Here is a 19910-nt window from a genome sequence, read left to right as displayed (position 1 = left end):
CTTTGAGTGGCGTTCACACAGTATATTCTTCAGTAAAAGAAAAAAAAAAGTCAGAAAGAGTAGTTCGCTTTGTTCCCACTGTACAGAATTTTGAAGCCAAATACATCTCAACATAGAGTCAGTAGTGGGTAGAGCTCTCCTGCATGCAAATATGGGACTGTTAAGTGTATCATGCAAATATATAATCAAGAATGCAATTTATGAATGGTAGTTTAGGAGAAGAAACCCACCTAGACAACTATTAAGATAGAATTGTCTGTGCTGGATTTTATTTGGGTTTATGCAAAAATGTTAACCAAAATAACTCTATAACCAAAGCAATCTGTAAGCAAAAATGTCCAACCCAGATAACTCTATAACCAAGGCAGTCTGAATCAGATGGTGTTTGCCCATCCAAAATACAGAAATAGAGTGTTTCGATATGTTCATAACTTCATAATTCATATGTTGCAGTTTCAATCGTTTCAAATTCACAAAAGTAGATACTTTTGTCCTCATGCCATTTATAAACAATTTGTAGGGTGGCCAATCCAAGATGTAGAGATAACAAGTAACAAGTCAGGCACTTAGATGTGAAATTGATGAAATGTATTTAACTTCTTCCTTCAATTCTAGTAAAAACCAGGAACTTACTGCCACTACAACATCGAACTCTACTTTCACCTGTCTTCTATTATATTTTGAAAGCATCGAAAGAAACTCTCAACTATGAATATTGTTTAGTGTTTACGATTTGAATAAGTTCGTCTTCTCCCTAATTTCCATGGTCCAGGTTCTACAAGACTGTCAATAAGACCAGTTGTGGAGAAGATATATGTATAAACTGTGTTACTCTGTTGAGAACTAATAGCCTTGCCCAAACGATGTTCAATTAACCATTTATGGAGGCTTGGGATGGAATCCCCCGGTGAATCTGATGAGGTCTACATTGATATTAAATGGACAAGGGAGTAAAGATCCTGATCAAATACTATATCCTAACCCCAGAATATGGGAATTCGCCTGAATAACCCTGAGATTCAATAAAGCAACTGCTTCAATGGGATGTATTTGTCAACCTCAGTTACCACAAAACTTGAAATGATAGATTTGCTGGGGCTTTCTCAAACGAGAGAGAAGCCTTCCAAAAATAGGCGTATGCCGCTGAATGCGGCGAGCACACGGTATCCTTTAGTAAAAGGCGAAAGAATAGTTCGCTCTGTGCTCACAGCGCGGCTGCGTGAATATTTGGAATCGCTGATGACCATCTTTTCTAGTTGGTGGTGTGTGTGGAGTTCTCTTCTTGCATCCGATATGGGATATTAGTGATCGGCAATTGCTTGTACTGTTGTTCCTACTTACTGACAGCTCTCCTACACAAATGCAATTCAACCTTTTCAAAATGCTAAAAACATCCTGTATATTTTCTATTTTTTTTTTTTCGATCTAATATCCAAAATCTCTTTTGAAATTTTTCTCATTTATTTGCATGAAGGATTGATTTCTAAACAAACAAGGAGATTGGCTACAGAACCCCACCTATGCCCATGGGAAGATTCTTTGTTGACCAATCTGTTTTTTTTAGCACTAACGCTATGTTTGGTTTGATAGAAAGTAAGAAAATAAAAAAAAAAATGTTGAGGCAAAGTTCTCGAAGAATTTTATGAAATTTATTAAGAGCTTTCTGTAAACCTCCGATTCTGTTTTATTTGCTATCAGACGGGAAACAAACAATCTATAGGTAGGCTTTCTTTTTTGTCAAAACAGGAAGATGAACTTATATTAAGAGCTTAAACATTCAGCTGCTTGATATTTTTGCTCTTTGCTTCCTTGAGAGTCTCAAAATGAGAGCTTGGCATTCAGCTTGAGTTGATTGCTAGGCTGTAGACTTGTACACTTTTGCTGCAATCACCTTACAATAATATCTCATCTCATTAGAACAAAAGCAATAGAGGCTTTTAATTTAATGTTTCCTATAGAAGCCATCAGCATATGAGCAATGTTTGAATGTCTTAATAATTAATAGCCCGATGCAAGCCAGAAGGAGATCGAATTTCAGATTATTGAGTTGGAAGGACATGGTTGTTGAGTGCTTTAATCACCCATATGGGATCAGGTGTTACACAATTCTCTGCTTCTGACTATGGTCGTCCCCTATTGGGATGTACTATTAAACCAAAATTGGGGTTATCCGCTAAGAACTACGGTAGAGCGGTTTATGAATGTCTACGTGGTGGACTTGATTTTACCAAGGATGATGAGAACGTGAACTCCCAACCATTTGTGCGTTGGAGAGACCGTTTCTTATTTTGTGCCGAAGCAATTTACAAAGCACAAGCCGAAACAGGCGAAATGTCACTGGATCGGTTTTGGATTGTACTTGTTCCAAATGAAAATCAATTTGAAAGGAATGGACCGACCAACAAGACATATTGAATTGAACCAGTACAGACTTAATGGTCCAAAGTATTTATTGGATTGGATTGGACATGTTCATCCATGATGAGTTTATATTGAATTGGTTTGGATTGGCCCATGGATAAAGATAAGAATATAAATGTCATTGGACCAGGTTTGAGTTAAAATTAATCTAAATTAAAACAAATTTGATGATCCAGACATTGAATTGGACCGGTCCAAAATGATCCAAAATATTCATTAGATTGGATTGGACCTGGTCCATTTGTAATGGATTCACATTGGACTGGATCGGATTGGACCAAATCCAGTCCAATTGACACCCCTACTCCTGACATCCTATATATAAGTTGAAGAGCAATAACAACTCTCTGCTAAAACTCATTTTGTTCTTTCTTTGTCATGTCCGGAGGCAGAGCATTTTACCACAATCTTGAACCGATGAATGAAACATTGAAAACTTTCGTGTATATCAATCCAAGCAGCTCTTGCAAAAGAATTAAAAAAAGAGAGGTTGTTGTTGTTTCAACATCTTGTCGATAGAGAACACTGAGATTGTCCTCTTCTTGAAGCGAGAGAATACCACTCCAATCCCATTGTAGCTTCCAGAAAGAGTTGGAACCTGAAAGAAACCTTCACCTTCCAAATGCTATTCCATGGCACTATGTGAGTTGAATGAAGGGAGTAGTTCTCCTGTGAAGTTTTGGTAAGCGGATTTTACAGTATAACAAGACCCATATTCACACCATCTTTACGGTCACTTGCAACCATGCATTGGGAATATCTCCCTATGAAAAAATAAATATACAACTATGGGGATATTGTTCCCAATGCACTCATGTAAAAAGCTGCGAGAACAGCTCTTTTTGAGGACTGAATCCGAGCTAGTACATCTGTCCCCCCCTGATCAGGCATTGGTGAGGAGCCTTGTGCACTGAGCCATCCTACTTGCGTGCCTCCCTCCAAAGCATTATGGAGTGAGTACACACCCTCACTATCCTACCCTCACTATCCTCACCGGAAGTTGAGTAAATCCTTGACTCTGGAGTTTTGCGCCCTCTCTTGAAAATGATTTTGGTCCGGTTTCCGACTAAATGTAGAAACCCAATTTCCTACATTTCTGAAAAATAAAATTTTTATTTTCCTCTACCCTGTGATACCAAATTAACAGCACTTTTTACCATCGTTAGTCGTCGAAGTTTGTAGTAGATTTGGGAGGGGTACGCCAGGCCCGTGCAGTAGTGCAACGCACGGACGACGAATGAAAACCCCAGTAGCAAGCTACTGCAGTGGGCCTTCCCCCAGGAAAAATTAATTTAATATCATGTGGACCGATGGCCCACGTATCAGATATTAAACTGATAAGAACAGATACTACACTTGATCTTAGCCAAAAGGCCGAGAAAGGTATGACTTTGTTAATCTCTTTGTTTCCATTTTATAACACAACTATCCTTGCATTGTTTCTCAACATTACCGATATGGGACTCCATCAACTCACACTTTTGAGGATTTTTGAGTTCCATACTACAACTACTACCACTCGAAACAACTATCATTTCTTTTTTAATGTCTATGGCCCATGTATACCATCCATACCAAACGGGACCCACTTACTTGAGGTTGAGATTGGCATTTTTTATCTTGTTATTAAGACATAGAAAAAGAGTTTTTACAAAGTACGTAGGTCTAACAGCCAACCAGGTATCTCTTCAACCAGAAAGAGTTTCATGAACTATCTATCTCATTGAGAGACCTCTGGCCATCATCCCTTATGCTTAGCTGTACGAATAGCTTCCCTTATTGCTTCTAACTCTGCACCAATAGCAGAGCCTTAGCCATCCAAAGGAGCACCTCCAGCAGTGGCCCACCATCACAAAAGATAATTCTCACAAGTTTCTTTCTGAAAATTATTTTCAATGGATCTTATATAACAGCTTAAGCTTTTTGGTTGAATGGTTCTTTCTTTTCTATGAATTAAGTTGATTTTTGCTATAATATTCTTAAATGAGTGTGAAGCTTGTAGCAGTCATCCAAGACTCCATGCTCTACTGTTCTTACTTATCATAACAGTATCTCCCTGTAAATACAAGGATGGTTACATTTTCTTGAAGGAAAAAAGTTGGGTCAGCCAGGGGAATATTGGGAAGGTGAAGACTTTCTATCACAGGGTATGCCCTTCTGGTTGGAAGTTAAGATTATTTCAAATTTCAAGAAGCTGTTAGGTGTCCTCAATCTACCCAACTCTTCATCAGTATTTGATCGAAAAGCTCTTCTTACACAAACATTAGTTCATGAAAAAACAAAAGAAGCTGTTCAAATCATAAGCTACCAAAGCCCAGGCCCAAGCCCGAAGCTTGACCAAGAAATTGGGCAAAAAGTTTTTTTAATATTTTTATCCAGCAACAAAAGTAATTTATTTATATTAAATGACCTCAAAACCCAAAAACATTGAAAGATCTGAATATAGCTTAAGGCTCAATGACAAAATTCATCATAATAAGGTTCTGCTTGGATAAGCCTTTGATTTCAAACCATCATTTATAACTAGATTTATAATATGTGCAATACACTTCATATGAAGCAATTTCCCTTCTAGAGTACTAATTCCTTAATTAACAATTTTCATTTTCATGTAATTACAACATCATTTGAGTTTACATTGTCAATTGCAATAATAAAGACTCTGGAGGCATTTGGAAAATCTTTTTAAGAAGATCTTTCAAAAGCTCAAGACCTTAAAAGACTAATGAGCTTTCATAGAAAGACCTTTAAAGACCAAAGACTGTTTGGTTGTAATTTTTTAATAGATCTTCTTAAAAGCTAAAAAGACAAAAAGACTATTTGGTAAGCATACATACCACAACAAACAAGTGCTGAACATCTAAATGAAAATGCACCTATGAAATGTCATGAATGGACCCAGTGATACATCCAAATGTACATTTAGCACTTATGGGCCCCACATACACTTTTATTTGTACAAAATAACACTTGTAGGTCCCACTTACACATTCACCTATGCAAAATAATTGATTTGTACCTCAAGTTTATCTTTTAATTTCTAATAACTCAAATCCATAAAAAAGAAAGATTTATTGATGATCATTGAAATATTAAAACCCTTTTTCCATATATGCATCATTCTCTAAGCATGATATATCTTGGACCATGATATAAAATATGGCAAGAAAAAATTACATAGAAAAGAATTTATTAAAGAAAAAATAGATTGGCATGAAGGAACTCATCTTTGTTCCTACAAAATCCTTGTTATAGGTGAGGGTCTTTGATAGCATTGTTGCCACCACTACTAATGCTACTTTTCCCCCAAACCTTTTGTATCCCCCATCATTGTTATGGCATCTCTCTTGGAAGGTATATCCTTTGGGAACAAAGCAGTACAAAAGAATGTGATTCAGAGGATTGTATATACTTGCACTAACCCGGTAGCAGATCTGCACTCCCCCAACATACATGTCAAAGTTTAACAAATGAACTACTACTTTACTAATTAGGGAACTATTGCATCAAACAGTATCTCACATCACTATTCGGCCATCTGAAAGATATGGAAGAATTAATGTGTTTCACAACAACTAGTGTTCCACGCCAATAGGTGTCAACACCCGATTTTTGCTCGGTTCGTCGCATAAACCCCAATTCACCCCAGATTCCCAATCAGACACTGCCAATCTCTCCGAAACATGATAAGATTTTTGCTCGATTTGCCCCTCGATCACACACAAATTCCATTTTGAGGTTCCAGGAGCTAAATCAAGCCCTTTCTGGAGTTGCCCAATTGGGCCAATATGACCCTACTAATCAATTCAGAATGTCCGAAAACCCCACCTTGTAAAATTTCAATAAAAAATACCATCATTTACCCTTCCATCTAAAAGATTCTATTTCGGCTAATCACATGGGTTCACACACACAAACCCACTCTCTGTGGTCAGACCCATTTCAACCCTCCATTTTTTGACCCGAAACTAGGGGTGAGCAAAAAAACCTAAAAACCGAACTGGCTAAAATCAAACCGATTAGTTCGGTTTCGATTAACCAATATAGAAAACTAGCAATTAATCGAACCAACAGGTATACATATATTTCTATATATTTTATATATATTTATGTATATTATATACATTTTTTTATATTTTTTATATATTATAAATTAATAAATATGTATTATATATAAATATATATTTATAACATATGATATATTATTTTTAATTAAAATATAATATTTTTATAATTTTTTTATTATATACGTATATATATTTTTATAATATATTATAAAAATTAAAAAAAAAAAAAACCGACGGTTAACCGAACTGGTCAACCGATTAATCGACTGGTTTCGATTTGATTTCGGTTACCAATTTTCCAAAAAATGGCAGTACCGATTTAGTCCAAGAAAAAACCCACCAAACCAAGAGCACCCCAACCCGAAACCACCCACCATTGGACTGAAACTTGGTTCAACCCCTGAACCCGGTTTGACCAAGTTTACTGAACATTACTAAAATGCCACCAATTTTTCAAAATTACGAAAGTGCTCCTAGATTTTCCCAATTTTACAAAACTGCCCTTAACCTACCTATAAAACTCTAAGTTTTCATTCAAGGATACACTATTCATTACCTGCCTCCTGAACGAAAAACAGAGTACAAGCGGCGATGAACCCACTGGGGCAGACGCATCGGGAGTTTCAATCAACCCTTTTGGAATTTTTGTGAGACACATGGGAAAGCTGGGAAGCCTGAAAGAGCTTCACTTGTAGCTTATCAAATCTAGACCACTCTGGGCTTTTATGGTCTTTTTGGAGTTTTGTCTTTTAGTCTAGCGGGCCTTTAGTAGCCAAATAGAAAAAGACCGTTTTTGGTCTGCTGAACTTCTAAAAGCCCATCATATCTTTCAAAAAGATTTGCAAAACAGGGCCTTAGTTGATTACATACGTCTACGGTCTACCCACCAGTAAAGTAAAGAGGAGTGGAGCTTTCTCTACAGTAATGGGCAGATAATTTCAGCATCACTCCACTCATGGAGTAATCTCAACATTTAACAAAAACTCCCAAGTCATTCTGACATCATATGGAAATGCAAAGGGAATCATCTTTTAGTAAATTAGCATAGAGCAAACACATTCACTCCTCAAAGCCTGTTCAAGCCATGCAACCCCTTCAAGAGTTTAAGAATCTATAGTTGCAGCCATAATGGCTATAGTTTTCTCTGGTGTGGACTGTGGAGGCAACTCCTTTAGGGGTTTGTTCTTCCTTCAGAATCCAGAGTGAATGTCTTAGCAGATGCTTTCTTGTCTCCTTTTTATCTTCTGTTGATACAAACAGATTTTCAGCTTCAATTCTTTCCTTTTGTTTCATTTTCTTGAAATCTAGCAACTGCAACTGTTTTAGGCCATATTCTGAGGTTCCAAAAAGAGAAAGAGAATTTGTAGGAAAATGCTTTGCCACTGGTTTCCCAGTCCCTAACCAACCTTCAAAAGCTCAAATCAAATGAGATGGGAGCAAGGTTATAAGAGATGCATGTAGAAGTTCTGGTTTCATCACATTTCTTGCCAAGAGTTAAAAAATATATTCTGTTCTTCTATGATTAATAGGCAACCCATAAAGATTTGAAAAAAAAAAACAATAATCATGAAATAATTCCTTCATCTCAATCATTATTCAACCTGCAAACACATTTATGGAGGTAGAACCCTCAAAAAGTTTGGTATATGCCCCCAAAGGAGGAAGGAATAGTAAATTCTGTGCCCCGTTGCCCAGTGTGCAGCTGCTTGAAGCCAAATAGAAGCGAACATCTCAATTCCACTAAATTCATTCTCAGAACAGTAAGAGATACGAAGGGACGAGAACGGAGGGGTATTACCGAAAACGCATTGCAAATCTTTAAAACGGTTCGATTTGTTGGGGATTTCTCAAAACAGAGTAAAACCCTACCAAAATTGGCGTATGCCACTGAATGCGGCGAGAACACGGTATTCTTTACTAAAAGGCGAAAGAATAGCTTGCTCTGTGCTCACCGCGCGGCTGCGTGAGTTTCTTCGCTGCTGATGACCATCTTTTATATTTGGTGGTGTGTGTGGATTTCTTTTCTCGCATCCGATATGGGATATTAATCTGTTATATTGCGGCGTTTACTCGTGTGCCTGGGTCAGCCCATACCAAAGCCCAAATTCAGGATTTGTGATCCAACTGAGCCCCGACCCCATCTTGGTTCAGTACACCAAGCCCAGTCTAAGCTCGTTATTTGGACCTCAGTTGGTGTCCGGCCATCTCAAACCTTTGCAAAATGCTAAAAATATCTGTTATTTTCTATTTTTTTCTTACGTCCAAAAGCTTTTTTTGAACTGTATTCCATTCATTTGGAATTTCCGGGTCAAGCTGAAATGGTCATCCCTATATACGATAAGGAAATGCAATGAAATCACATAAATACATTAATAACACTAAATCTATACCTCATATATCTATGAACAAGATATAAAGACATGAGAAATGCACACTTTTTATAGGTCATATAAAAAGAAAGATTATAATCAACAATACTAGGACTTGAACATGTATACATCATACAATAATTATCACTCTACTTTAATTTTTATAATTATATTTTTCAATTTTTATTAATTTTTTAGAAAAACTTATTTATTTTGTATTTTTATATAAATAATAACTTCATTTTCTTAAATAATAAATATGTTTTCATTTTTAACATATTATTGTAAAATAAAACATGTAAATCATTTAAGATAGATAAAATAAATCATTTTATAATTTTTGGTTTTTATAACTTCATTTCAATTTTTTAATTATGGTGTTCAGTACTTATTTATTTAGTGTTTTTATATAAATAATAACGATGTTTTTTCAAATAACAAACATTTTTCATTTTTAGTATATACTTTATATGTAAAATAAAACATATAAATTATTTAAGAATGAAAAATAAATTATTTTTAGAATTTTTTGTTTTATTAAAATTTTTTGGAAACTAAATCTTAAATTATCTATTTCAATTTTTATAATTATAACTCTATTTTAGTTTTTATAATTAAAATTTTCAGTTTTTATTAAAATTCAAAAACAGTTCAGAAGTGGTCAATATACAAACTCTTCAAACTAACCACCGATGTCGTAATACACTTCCATATCAATGCATATCGAAATATATCCACCAATACGGCACAATACAACTCAACTCATGGGATACATACCAATTATAGTGTGTCATGTATCAATGGCTATGCCATGGATATATAACACCTCGTTTCGAGAGTACTGTACCGATACTTTAATCCTTGAAGCCAATGAGAGTGAAATAGAAAGTTGAGGTAAAGTTCTCAAAGAATTTTGTGAAATTTATTAAGAACCTTCCCTCAACTTTCCGTTTCTCTCTTATCATACTGGACACAACCTAGAGGTAGAAATTTTTTTCAAGGTAGTACCATTGAAGGGGAGAAAATAATAGTTGTACAAGTATTGATGAGGAAACAACAATAAAAAGTTAAAAATAGCTTTAGTAAGGAGGTACCAGGCCCATGCAATAGTACAATATGTGTCATGGTTTGTACACATTTAATCTACCTATGATTAGTGGCATTATTGTAAATTTTGTCAGTATGAATTTTTTCAGAAAAGTAATGTTTATTATCCTTGATACTCCCATTATCGACCTCTTTGGGTACCTATCCTTGATACTCTCAAAACCAACACCCCTTACAAGGTGGCCCTGGTTAGTGGCTAGCATGGCTATCAGGGTTCGTCATGGGGACAGTGCATGGATCAGCATTGTGCAATGTACATGAAGGGGAGGTTTCACACGTGGGTTTGGCCTAAGAATCTATACCTCACCAACCACATGTCTAAGTTGATCAAGCTAGAGGAAAGTTAAGAAGGTAAAGACTTACTATCATATGCATTTCCCTATGGTTGGAAGGCGAGATGATTTCCAGCTTCCCCATGCTGCTCATACAATTTGGGTGTCCTCAATCTACTCAACCCTTATCGCCATTTCATGAAAAATCTCTGATTGTTACTTCTTGTGGCATGGTGTAACTAAGAACTAGAATAGATACAGTATGGAGCTCAAATTACCTCAACTCACATTGTTGGCTTCCTTGATCTGTTGCTTGTGTTAAGTGCAATAAAAACTTGTGCCCCCATAGGAGTATTACAATAATATCAATTAATCCTATTTTCTTTTCAGTTTAGATAAACATGAGTTCATGAAACCAATAATGGATTTTGCAACTCAAAATTACAGAACAACAATATTTAAAAGAATCCAATAAAAAATGAGAAGGGGAAACCTGAAAGAAATGAATCAATCTGGTCTTCTAATTGAACTTAATGTAGCTAATCGTGAATACAAAACATCATGAAATGTTCTTAACAGTGCCGTTTCTTCTCATTCTTAAAATCAGTCAAAACCCAATTCGTGCTCGACTAATGCTGCTATTCTTCAGTCCTCGGTTTCATTAGAAACTCAAACCAAAAGCATATAGTCTGAAAATGACAAGATCATTAGGAGCAATGTACGGAATTTGTTTGCGAGATTGCAGATGACTCTTCGATTGAAAATGTTGCCACTAAGTAAACAGACACACAAAGTCACAAACTAAACAGATACATCAAACACCAAACCAAACTAACAACAGTCTATCACAGCTAATCTTTTTCAAGGTCTGCAAACAGCGATTCTGGGGGATAGCCAAACCAAATCTGAAGCCTAATGAAACCCTTTGCTGCAACTTTGATCGGCCACGGAATTCGAGCATCTGTTCACAAAAGAAAAACAAAAACTCCAAGTTTCAATCACGGGGAGAGGATATCCGTGATCAGAAACATAACTCTCTTGCAGGAGACTCCCTGAACTTGATAAGCTACGGATCAGCTCAAAACTATCAAACTCCAAAATGCATTGCGAAGCCCCCACCATCTCCACTAGCTTCAATCCTGCAAGAATAGATGAAGCTTTAAGCCTCTAAGATCGAGGAAGCCTTGAAAAGAATTCCAGGATCGAATATGATATTAAGGTTAGATAAGTTCAGCCCAAAATCCATTTTCCTAAGAATTAACATAAAAACAATGGTTAGTCGTACTAAATGTTGAATTTGGAAATGGGTAGGGGCCGCGCGAACGCGTACCCCCGCTAGAACTTATCTAACATTTAGGTGCAGAGATACAAGAAATCTGGGAAGCTATTTGATAGGTCCCAGTCAAAAGCGCAAGAAGTAAATTGCTCTCTTAGGGTGAGAACAGACCTCAAGGTTTTGGGATAAATTTTCACTGCCTGCCTGCATTCATCAAAGGGAAATATATACAAGGAATAACTGACAACTTCTTCCTAAAATTCAGACCACTACTACGAGTATTTACATCCTAGAATACCACTAAGTACATAACCAAAATAACTTGCTGGAAAATAGGAATTCATAAATCTAGTGGAAGCAGAGATAACTGACAACTAAGTACTGGTTGTTGCTGCCATGACTTAGTCCATGAACCTTGGATTTGGCCAAGGAATACGCTGGCTTCTTCGTGGCTTATCACATTACAGGAAAAGTTTCTTTCTGAAACTTATTTTCAATGAAACTAAGTTGTAAGGAAAAGTTCCTTTTTGAAAGGTTCTTTGAGATGAGGATTTTCGGGTTCAGTTACAACTGGTAGTTGGTTGGACCTTTCTGTGTACCATATTTGGCTTTGCTGTACCAGTAATCTACATCCTTAATTGTTTTATATTCCAATTTTTCAGAAAATCTAAACAAAAGGAAAAGGTCAAAAGGTGTATTGCTTCCACCGTAGGCATCAACAGATGATGAATTTACTTTTTTCCAGAATTGCAGCCCACCTCGTTTATTAACATGTGAAAAGTGTATTTTACATCAGTTGTGTTTTTTCCTTGTTGACTATTCTCTGCCACACCTTGTGTCGAGAGCTCTGTTCCAGCAAGATCTTCTACGATTATGTTCTTTCCTTTCTATGTAAGTTGGTTTTTGCCATAATATCTTAGATGGGTGTGAAGCTTGTAGCAGTCATCCAAGACTCCTTGCTCTGCTGTTCTTACTTATCATAACAGTATCTCCCTGTGAATACAAGGATGGTTAAATTTTCTTGAAAGAAAAAAGTTTGATCAACCAGGGGAATATTGGGAAGGAGAAGACTTTCCTATCACTGGGTTTTCGGTATTCCCCTCTGGTTGGAAGTCAAGATGATTTCCAATTTCACCAAGCTGCTCATACAACTTGGGTGCCCTCAATCTACCCAACTCTTCATCAGTGTTTGATCAAAAATCTCTTCTTGTTACTTTTTGTGGCACATGTTATTACTAAAAATTAGAAAAGATAGACTGATATAGTGGAACTTGCATCGCCTCAGCTGCCTTCTGCAGACAGACAAGACTTTTTGTATTGTTGGCATTCTTGATCTGTTGCTTATGCTCTGTGCAATAAAAACTTGTGTCCCCATAGGAGTATTACAGATGCAGTAATGAAGTAACCCTATCTATTTTTTAGTTTACACAACCATTAGTTCATCAAAAACCAAAAGGAAACTGTCCAAATAACAGCACCCATTACTAAAAAAGTGCAGAAATTTCCTATAAAATAGCACAGCAAAAACCCAAGAGGCCTGGTACAGGAATAGTTGCATCCCAACCATCAACACACCGAAAACATAGATCATTTGACTTGTGATAAATTTTGGAACTCAAATTACAGAAAAGAACAATATTTAAACGAACCCAATAAGAATGAGAATGGGAAGAGAATGAAACAAAGAATCACTCAGGTCTTCTACCGAAAATGGAAAAAAAAAAAAAAAAAAAAAAACAAGTCACTAAGGTCTTCTAATAGTATTTATGTGGATAATTATGATAAGAAAAAACATATTGCTACCAAAATAACATCAAGAGAAGATTTATGATGGACCAAAGTAAATGTACAGGCAATTACTGTTTGATAAATTGAATATAACACCATAACATATTAATAGTGAAGTTTTATCTTTCTTCAAGCCGTCTGAACTTTCATAATTTAAGACCTTGGAACATAACATATCACAATTCGTAGAGTCAGCATTTTCATTGTTAAGATCCGTCAAAACCCAATTCATGTTCTTGACTAATGTTGTTATTATTCGATCTGTCAGTTGCATTGGAAACTCAAACCAAAGCCATATAATTTCAAGAGCAACAGATCACTAGGAGAAAAGTACCGAATTTGTATGTCACACTGCAAATGACCATTGGACAATTGAAATTTGACCTTTTGGGTTGCCAAATCACTGCTACATGTCAAAATTGCATAAACAGGATATAAGGCCTGCTCAAAGGGCTGAGCCACAAAGAAAAGAGATTAAGAGAATTAATATTCCAAACCACTGCAGAAGTCAAGATCAAGAACTACAAGTGTTTCTTTCTCCAGTTTTCAAATTGATTCTGAGTCATTAAACCAGAAATGAATTCATTGAATTGTACGTTTATAGACTGAAGAGAAAAATAATTTAACTGGTTGCTCATCCAAGAAGCAGAACCAACCAATTGAACACCCGGGGGTGTTGGCTCGACCAAAAGTATTTAGTTTTTCCTTCAGTTCCAAAATATCCAACAGGAAACAAATCCTTCTGTAACAGGCTGGCGGATTATCTCCCAGTTTTCATGAAAACAGAGAATACCAGTTGAAACAAATTACCACCAGTATGCAGAGCTGAGAGATGGCTTGAATCCCATCAGTAGTGATAATTAGTACACAAAGACCTTTTTTTTAGATGTTTTAAAAAAAAACATTGGATATAGGCAGAAGGGTTTCTCTGAATTCTAATATGAACAAGAGACCCAGTACTGGACACCATTAAAGAGAATTAAGCATTCAATAAAATACTTCGAACCAATAATTTGTTGAGGTCTTCCCAGAAGTGTTCACAGTAAGCTAGGCCGCCACTGAGTGCGTTAGGGACAACCGAACTGTTATGGTTCTATCTACTACTTGGTCAATTCAACAATCCATTAAAAACAACTTTCTTTTCACAAAGAGTATTTCCATTAAAATCAGGAAGGAAGAAACGATCCAGAGCTATCATCTGCAAGATGTGCAATCAACCAATCGGGTGGAAAGCCAAACCAACACCGAAGATTAATGAAACCATTTGCTGCAACTTTGATGGACCACGGAAATCCTTGTCTAGAAATATAACCTCACTCAGCAGCCTTGGAGGTGGGCGTTGGTCATGAATCATGATACAAGATCATGGTTAGAGATAACAGAATTGAAACACTAAATTTGATAGAACAAGGACATTTGTGAAAACGAAATCATTGAGATTTAACTATTAGTTTGAGGCACTAAAAGCAGTGTACTCTGGAAACTTCTAGAAACAAGATAAATTTGGGTAGGGGCCGCGCGAACGCGTACCCCCGCTAGCACAAATTATGACGTACACTCTCCCACTTGGGGAGACGTTAGGCGGGCACCCCTCCTCTGTGCAATGGAGGTCGCCAACCTAGGCCATGAGCCTTATTGATCACCCATCGACCCCGTCCAGGTAAGTATGCTTATCCCTTCTCCTTTGCATCTACTTATACCTCCCTCTCTCACTTGCTTCTTTTCTATCTTACCGATGTGGGACTATGAGTAAATAAAAAACTAGGACCAATAGACGTTCCTTTGCTTCATAGTTCATACCTTGTGCATTCCACACGAGGGTAGTGAGATATGGGTACACAATGACATTGATCAAGCCAAAAATCGTGAATCAAATCATGTTTAACCACTTTGATTTGGACCTTGTATATAGATTTTTTTCTCTTTTTATTATTTTGATGAATAATTATCCTTGACCTTCCAACAAAGTTGAAGTCATGTACACCCAATTGATCTAACTAGGTCCTGTTGTATAAAATAGGAAACAAATCCCAATTTACAACTGAGACGGCAGCCTTAACTGATCCCGTTAGAGGAAAATGGAAGCATGAGAAAAGTAGTAACATACTAAAATATTTTGGTCCCGTTTGGGATGGCTTCTATGTTTGGGGTGAGCTGTGTTGTTAATTAAGCCGCTTTAGTTGAGTACTATATATGTTCCAAATATGTAACTCAGAGTAGATTTATATTACAGCTACAATTTCAGCATTTGGAACGCCTACGATTTTCTCCAAATACAGCTTCAAAAGGTTCATATGGGGCTCAAATCGGAATGGCAGAAGCCATGTTCTGAAAAATTTGGATCACCTGCCAACAAAACATTTTTCAACCCTTTACCAACATCATCTCACACCTCAAATCTCATATATAGCAGATCCAACTTTTATAGTGGACGCCAGTCTCATGATAGAATATGCGGTGTTAGATCATGTTGGTAGAGGGTTGGAACATGTTTTATTAGTAGATCTCAACTCTATTCTGAAAGCCTTGCCAATTTATTTTAAAAGATTAATGTTGTTGGGTCCTGAAACCTAACAGCCTTGATAATCGATTCACACAGCCGATTATAACCCAAATATCCATTGCAAATTAATCATGCAATTCATTGTTCCAGAATACCTCCTTGGACCTTGAATTATGTTATGTGGATAATCGAAAAACGTAAATTCTTGGGAAATATGACATTAAGCACAACACAACACTGGGTTGATTCACAAATCACAACCATTCAACCAAAATCATATTAAATTAGATTTGGTAAGGGTGCGCCAGAACCGTGCAGTAGTGCAACGCATGGACGACGCATGAAAGCCCCAGTAGCAAGCTACTGTGATGGACCTTCGCCCAAGAAAAATTAATTTAATATCATCTGGTTATTCCCTGTAGTCTGTAGACTATTCTTAGGCACACACCTTTGTATCAAGAGTTCTATTCCAGAGAGATCCTCTCTAGTTATGTTGTTTACTTTCAAGTTTCAATGGGTTAAATTGTTTCTTGAAAAAATATATATATCTTTAGGTGGCTGTGGTGCTTGCAGCAGTCATCCAAGGCATTACCCTCTGATTGGAAGACAAGATGATTTCCAACTTCGCCATGCTGCTCATACAATTTGGGTGTCCTCAGTGTACCCAACTATTTATCATCATTTGATCAAAAATCTCTTATTATTACTTCCAGTTCTTGTGGCACAAGGTGCAACTAAAAACTAGAATAGATAGAGAGGGACAGTGCAGCTCACATCACCTCAGCTGCCTTGTGAACTTTTTACATCGTTGGCTTCCTTGATCTGTTGCCGGTGCTAAGTGCAATAAAACAATTAATTCTATTTGCATTTCAGTTTAGACAAACATGAGATCATGAAAATTAATTCAATTCGTTTTCTGGACTAATGTTGCTATTCTTCAGTCTGTAGGTTTCATTAGAGACTCAAACCAAAAGCATATAGTCTGAAACAGGACGAGATCATTAGGAGCAGAGTAGAGAATTTTCTGGGTTTCCAAAACCATTGCAACATGTCAAAATTGGAATAAAAAGGATCACTTGCTCAAAGGGCTATGCCACAAGGAAAGAGAGTCATATGGCTTAACACATGAATTAGTTCGGGTCTCCAAATCCACTATAGAAGTCAAGATTAAGAACTGCATGCGTTTCTTTTTCCAGTTTTCAAAGTGTTTTTGATTCATTAAACAGGAAATGAATTGCATCTTTATAGACCGAAGAAAAAGCAATTTAATAGGTGGCTCATTCAAGAAGCAGCACCAATCAATTGGACACGCCGGGATGTTAGTTTGATAAAAAAGTATTTTAGTTTTCCTTATAAACCCACTAAAATAGAAAACCTTCTCTGACAGTCTAGCAGCTCATCTCCTAATTTTCAAATGATCCTCTGAAAGCTGAGATTACCATTTGAAACAACTTACCACAAATATGGAGCAGAGAGATGGCTCAAATCACGATAGTGGTGGTAGTAAACGAAGACCACTTTTGAGATGTTTTAAAGCAAACAATGACTTTTCTGCATCTTCTCAAAGATTTAAAAAAAAAAATGCTTGAGCATCAAATATAGAAAGCTTTCAGTGACTTCTGAAATCTTTTCCTTTCTTCATTGAAGAGCCAACATGTTTAGGGGAGAATTCAGAAACCCAGGTGGCTTTAAGGCAATAGTCTCTGCTTTGCCGAAAAAAAAAAAAAAGGGCCAGCCGAGTGCATGCTCCATTAGCAACCTGTTAGCAATTAGCATGAAAAACTGTTTGAGCAGGAGATTTAATATGCTAGCCGGTCCAGTACCGTAAAAGAGAATTAACATTCAAGAAAATACTTGGAACTAATGATTTGTTGAGACCTTCTCAGAACAGAGAAAGGCCTTGAAAAGTTAGCTATGCTCTACGGCCAAGGATGCTATACTCTCCGATATGGGATTTAGGGACGAGCAGCTCATATGAACCGTGAACTTAAGGGTTCAGTTTACTATTAGTCTATTCAACAATTCATTAAAGAAAGGATATTTTTTTCTGGTATGTAAAAAGAGCATTTCCATTAAAACCAGGAAGAAACAACAAGACAATAAACAAACAAATTAAGCCACTAAGAAAACAGACAGACACACAGTCACAAACTAAACAGATACATCGAACACCAAAACAAACTAACAACCATTCCATCATAGCTATCTTTTCCCAGTGTCGACAAATAACCAATCAAAGGGGAAAAGCCAAACCAACTCCGAAGACTAATGAAACCTTTTGCTGCAACATTGTTGGGCCACGGAATTCGAGCACGGGAGAGGATACCCTCGACTAGAACGTCAGAAACTTGACTCCCTTGCAAGGGACTCCCCTGACTCGATAAGCTAAGCGACGGATCAACTCCAAAATGCTTGCCGAAGCCAACAAGCCTTCGACAGAATCCCGGGCCCGAATTCAACTCAGCTATGAATTGGGAAGTTTCATTAACAAAGAATACCCAAGCTATCAATTTGGTTCTAGATTGGGGATTCGAGTTGACTTACGATAGGAAGATCGAGTAACAACTAACAACGTGAAGATGAGATTGAAGCAATAAATGAAGATTTTGTCCAAAACAAAAACTTCGATTAGTGTTGGAGTTGGAATTCTGTCCTCCACAGTCGTAAACTCAAATAAAACTTTGATTTTAGAACAGTCGTAAGCTCAAATAAAACTTTGATTTTAGAATTGGGTAGGGGCCGCGCGAACGCGTACCCCCGCTAGCACAAATTATGACGTACACTCTCCCACTTGGGGAGATGTTAGGCGGGCACCCCTCCCTGGTGCAATGGAGGTCGCCAACCTAGGCCATGGGCCTTCTTGATCACCCATCAACCCCGTCCAGGTAAGTATGTTTCACTCTTCTCCATTGTCTCAACTTATACCTCCCTCTCTCACTTGCTTCTTTTCTATCTTACCGATGTGGGACTATGAGTACATGAAAACCTTAGGCCTACTGTTACCATCCTACCTTGTGCTTTCCACATGAGAGCTTATTGATTGGTTGTCAACTGAGGCATAGTACCAGTAGTGAGATCTGGGCACACAATGACTTTGTATATTGGTTTTTCTTTTTATTTTGATGAGAAATTTTCCTTGAACATCCATTAAAGCCCCGCTTTTTTAGTGCTTTTATAGGACATTACCATCACCATGCTATCAGCATCCTATTTTTATAAAGCAAGGTGTATAGAATATACTGCCTGCAATAAGCTCCAAAGCTAAGCATCCTTGGGTGAATTAATTAGTTGATTACATATATGTAAGCCGCCATCTTCACCATGAAAGTTGGTCAGTACCCACCAGTAAATTAAAGGGGAGGGAAGCTTCCTCCACTGTAATGGGCAGATAATTTCAGCATCACTCCACTGTCCTTTCATGGAGTAATCATAACATTAACAAAAAAAATACGTAAGTCACTCTGACTGATATCATATGAGAGTGCAGAAGGAATCACCTTTTAGTATTGGCAAGAGGAGAGACTTTCACTCCTCAAAGCATACTCAAGCCTTGCAACCTCTTCAAAAGTTTGAGAATCTATAGTTGCAGCATTAATTTAATAGCTATAATCTGCTCTGTTGTGGGGACAACTTCTTTAGGAGTTCAATCTTCATTGTCCTCGCAAGTACATTTTTATCTTCTTCAGCTTCTTCTGATGCCAAAAGATATTTCAGCTTCAATCCCCTCCTTATGTTTCACTACTTTCAAATGTTTTAGGCCAGACTCTGCTTCCAAGGATTTGTAGGAAAATGCATTGCTTTGAGTGGCGATTACATAGTATTTTTTTTTTTAGAAAAAAATAATAGTTCGCTTTCTGCTCACTACACAGCTGTTTAATGCCAATAGCATCTCAGTATAGAGTCAATAGTGAGTAGAGTTCTCGTCCTTCATGGAAATATGGGACTGTTTCATGTATAATGCAAATATATAGTCAAGAAATGCAATTTATGATTGGTGGTTTAGAAGAAGAAACCCACCTAGCCGACTATTAAATATTGAATTGTCTGTTTGAGTTTTTTTGGGGTTTATGCAAAAATGTCAACCTGGATAATCTGAATTGCCATCCA

General features: G+C 36.9%; 1 long non-coding RNA gene, 5 other non-coding genes and 1 pseudogene across 6 annotated transcripts; all 7 read right to left on the bottom strand.

The window, feature by feature from the left end:
* Positions 1-1098: 1098 nt before the first annotated feature.
* LOC148869598 (U5 spliceosomal RNA) lies at positions 1099-1217 on the bottom strand. Its single transcript, XR_016108522.1, has one exon. It is a non-coding gene; the product is annotated as a U5 spliceosomal RNA (small nuclear RNA).
* A 2395-nt stretch (positions 1218-3612) lies between these two features.
* Positions 3613-3808, bottom strand: LOC148869597 (U2 spliceosomal RNA). The gene has a single exon (XR_016108530.1). It is a non-coding gene; the product is annotated as a U2 spliceosomal RNA (small nuclear RNA).
* Positions 3809-8330: 4522 nt separating this feature from the next.
* On the bottom strand, positions 8331-8449 carry LOC148869596 (U5 spliceosomal RNA). The gene has a single exon (XR_016108525.1). It is a non-coding gene; the product is annotated as a U5 spliceosomal RNA (small nuclear RNA).
* A 2542-nt stretch (positions 8450-10991) lies between these two features.
* Positions 10992-11991, bottom strand: LOC148869595 (uncharacterized). The gene is made up of 2 exons (XR_016106659.1): positions 11885-11991; positions 10992-11375 (listed from the first exon to the last, which is right to left on the bottom strand). It is a non-coding gene; the product is annotated as an uncharacterized LOC148869595 (long non-coding RNA).
* A 2817-nt stretch (positions 11992-14808) lies between these two features.
* Positions 14809-14968, bottom strand: LOC148869594 (U1 spliceosomal RNA). The gene has a single exon (XR_016108454.1). It is a non-coding gene; the product is annotated as a U1 spliceosomal RNA (small nuclear RNA).
* A 1129-nt stretch (positions 14969-16097) lies between these two features.
* LOC148869593 (U2 spliceosomal RNA) lies at positions 16098-16216 on the bottom strand (annotated as a pseudogene).
* Positions 16217-18536: 2320 nt separating this feature from the next.
* On the bottom strand, positions 18537-18696 carry LOC148869592 (U1 spliceosomal RNA). The gene has a single exon (XR_016108382.1). It is a non-coding gene; the product is annotated as a U1 spliceosomal RNA (small nuclear RNA).
* Between the last annotated feature and the right edge of the window lie 1214 nt (positions 18697-19910).

The sequence above is a fragment of the Nelumbo lutea genome, chromosome 2 (assembly GCF_056320005.1).
Source record: "Nelumbo lutea isolate HS-2025 chromosome 2, American lotus-T2T, whole genome shotgun sequence".
Classification (NCBI taxonomy): Eukaryota; Viridiplantae; Streptophyta; class Magnoliopsida; order Proteales; family Nelumbonaceae; genus Nelumbo; species Nelumbo lutea.
The sequence above is the reverse complement of the archived record's forward strand: the minus strand, read 5'-3'. Positions and strand labels throughout refer to the sequence as shown.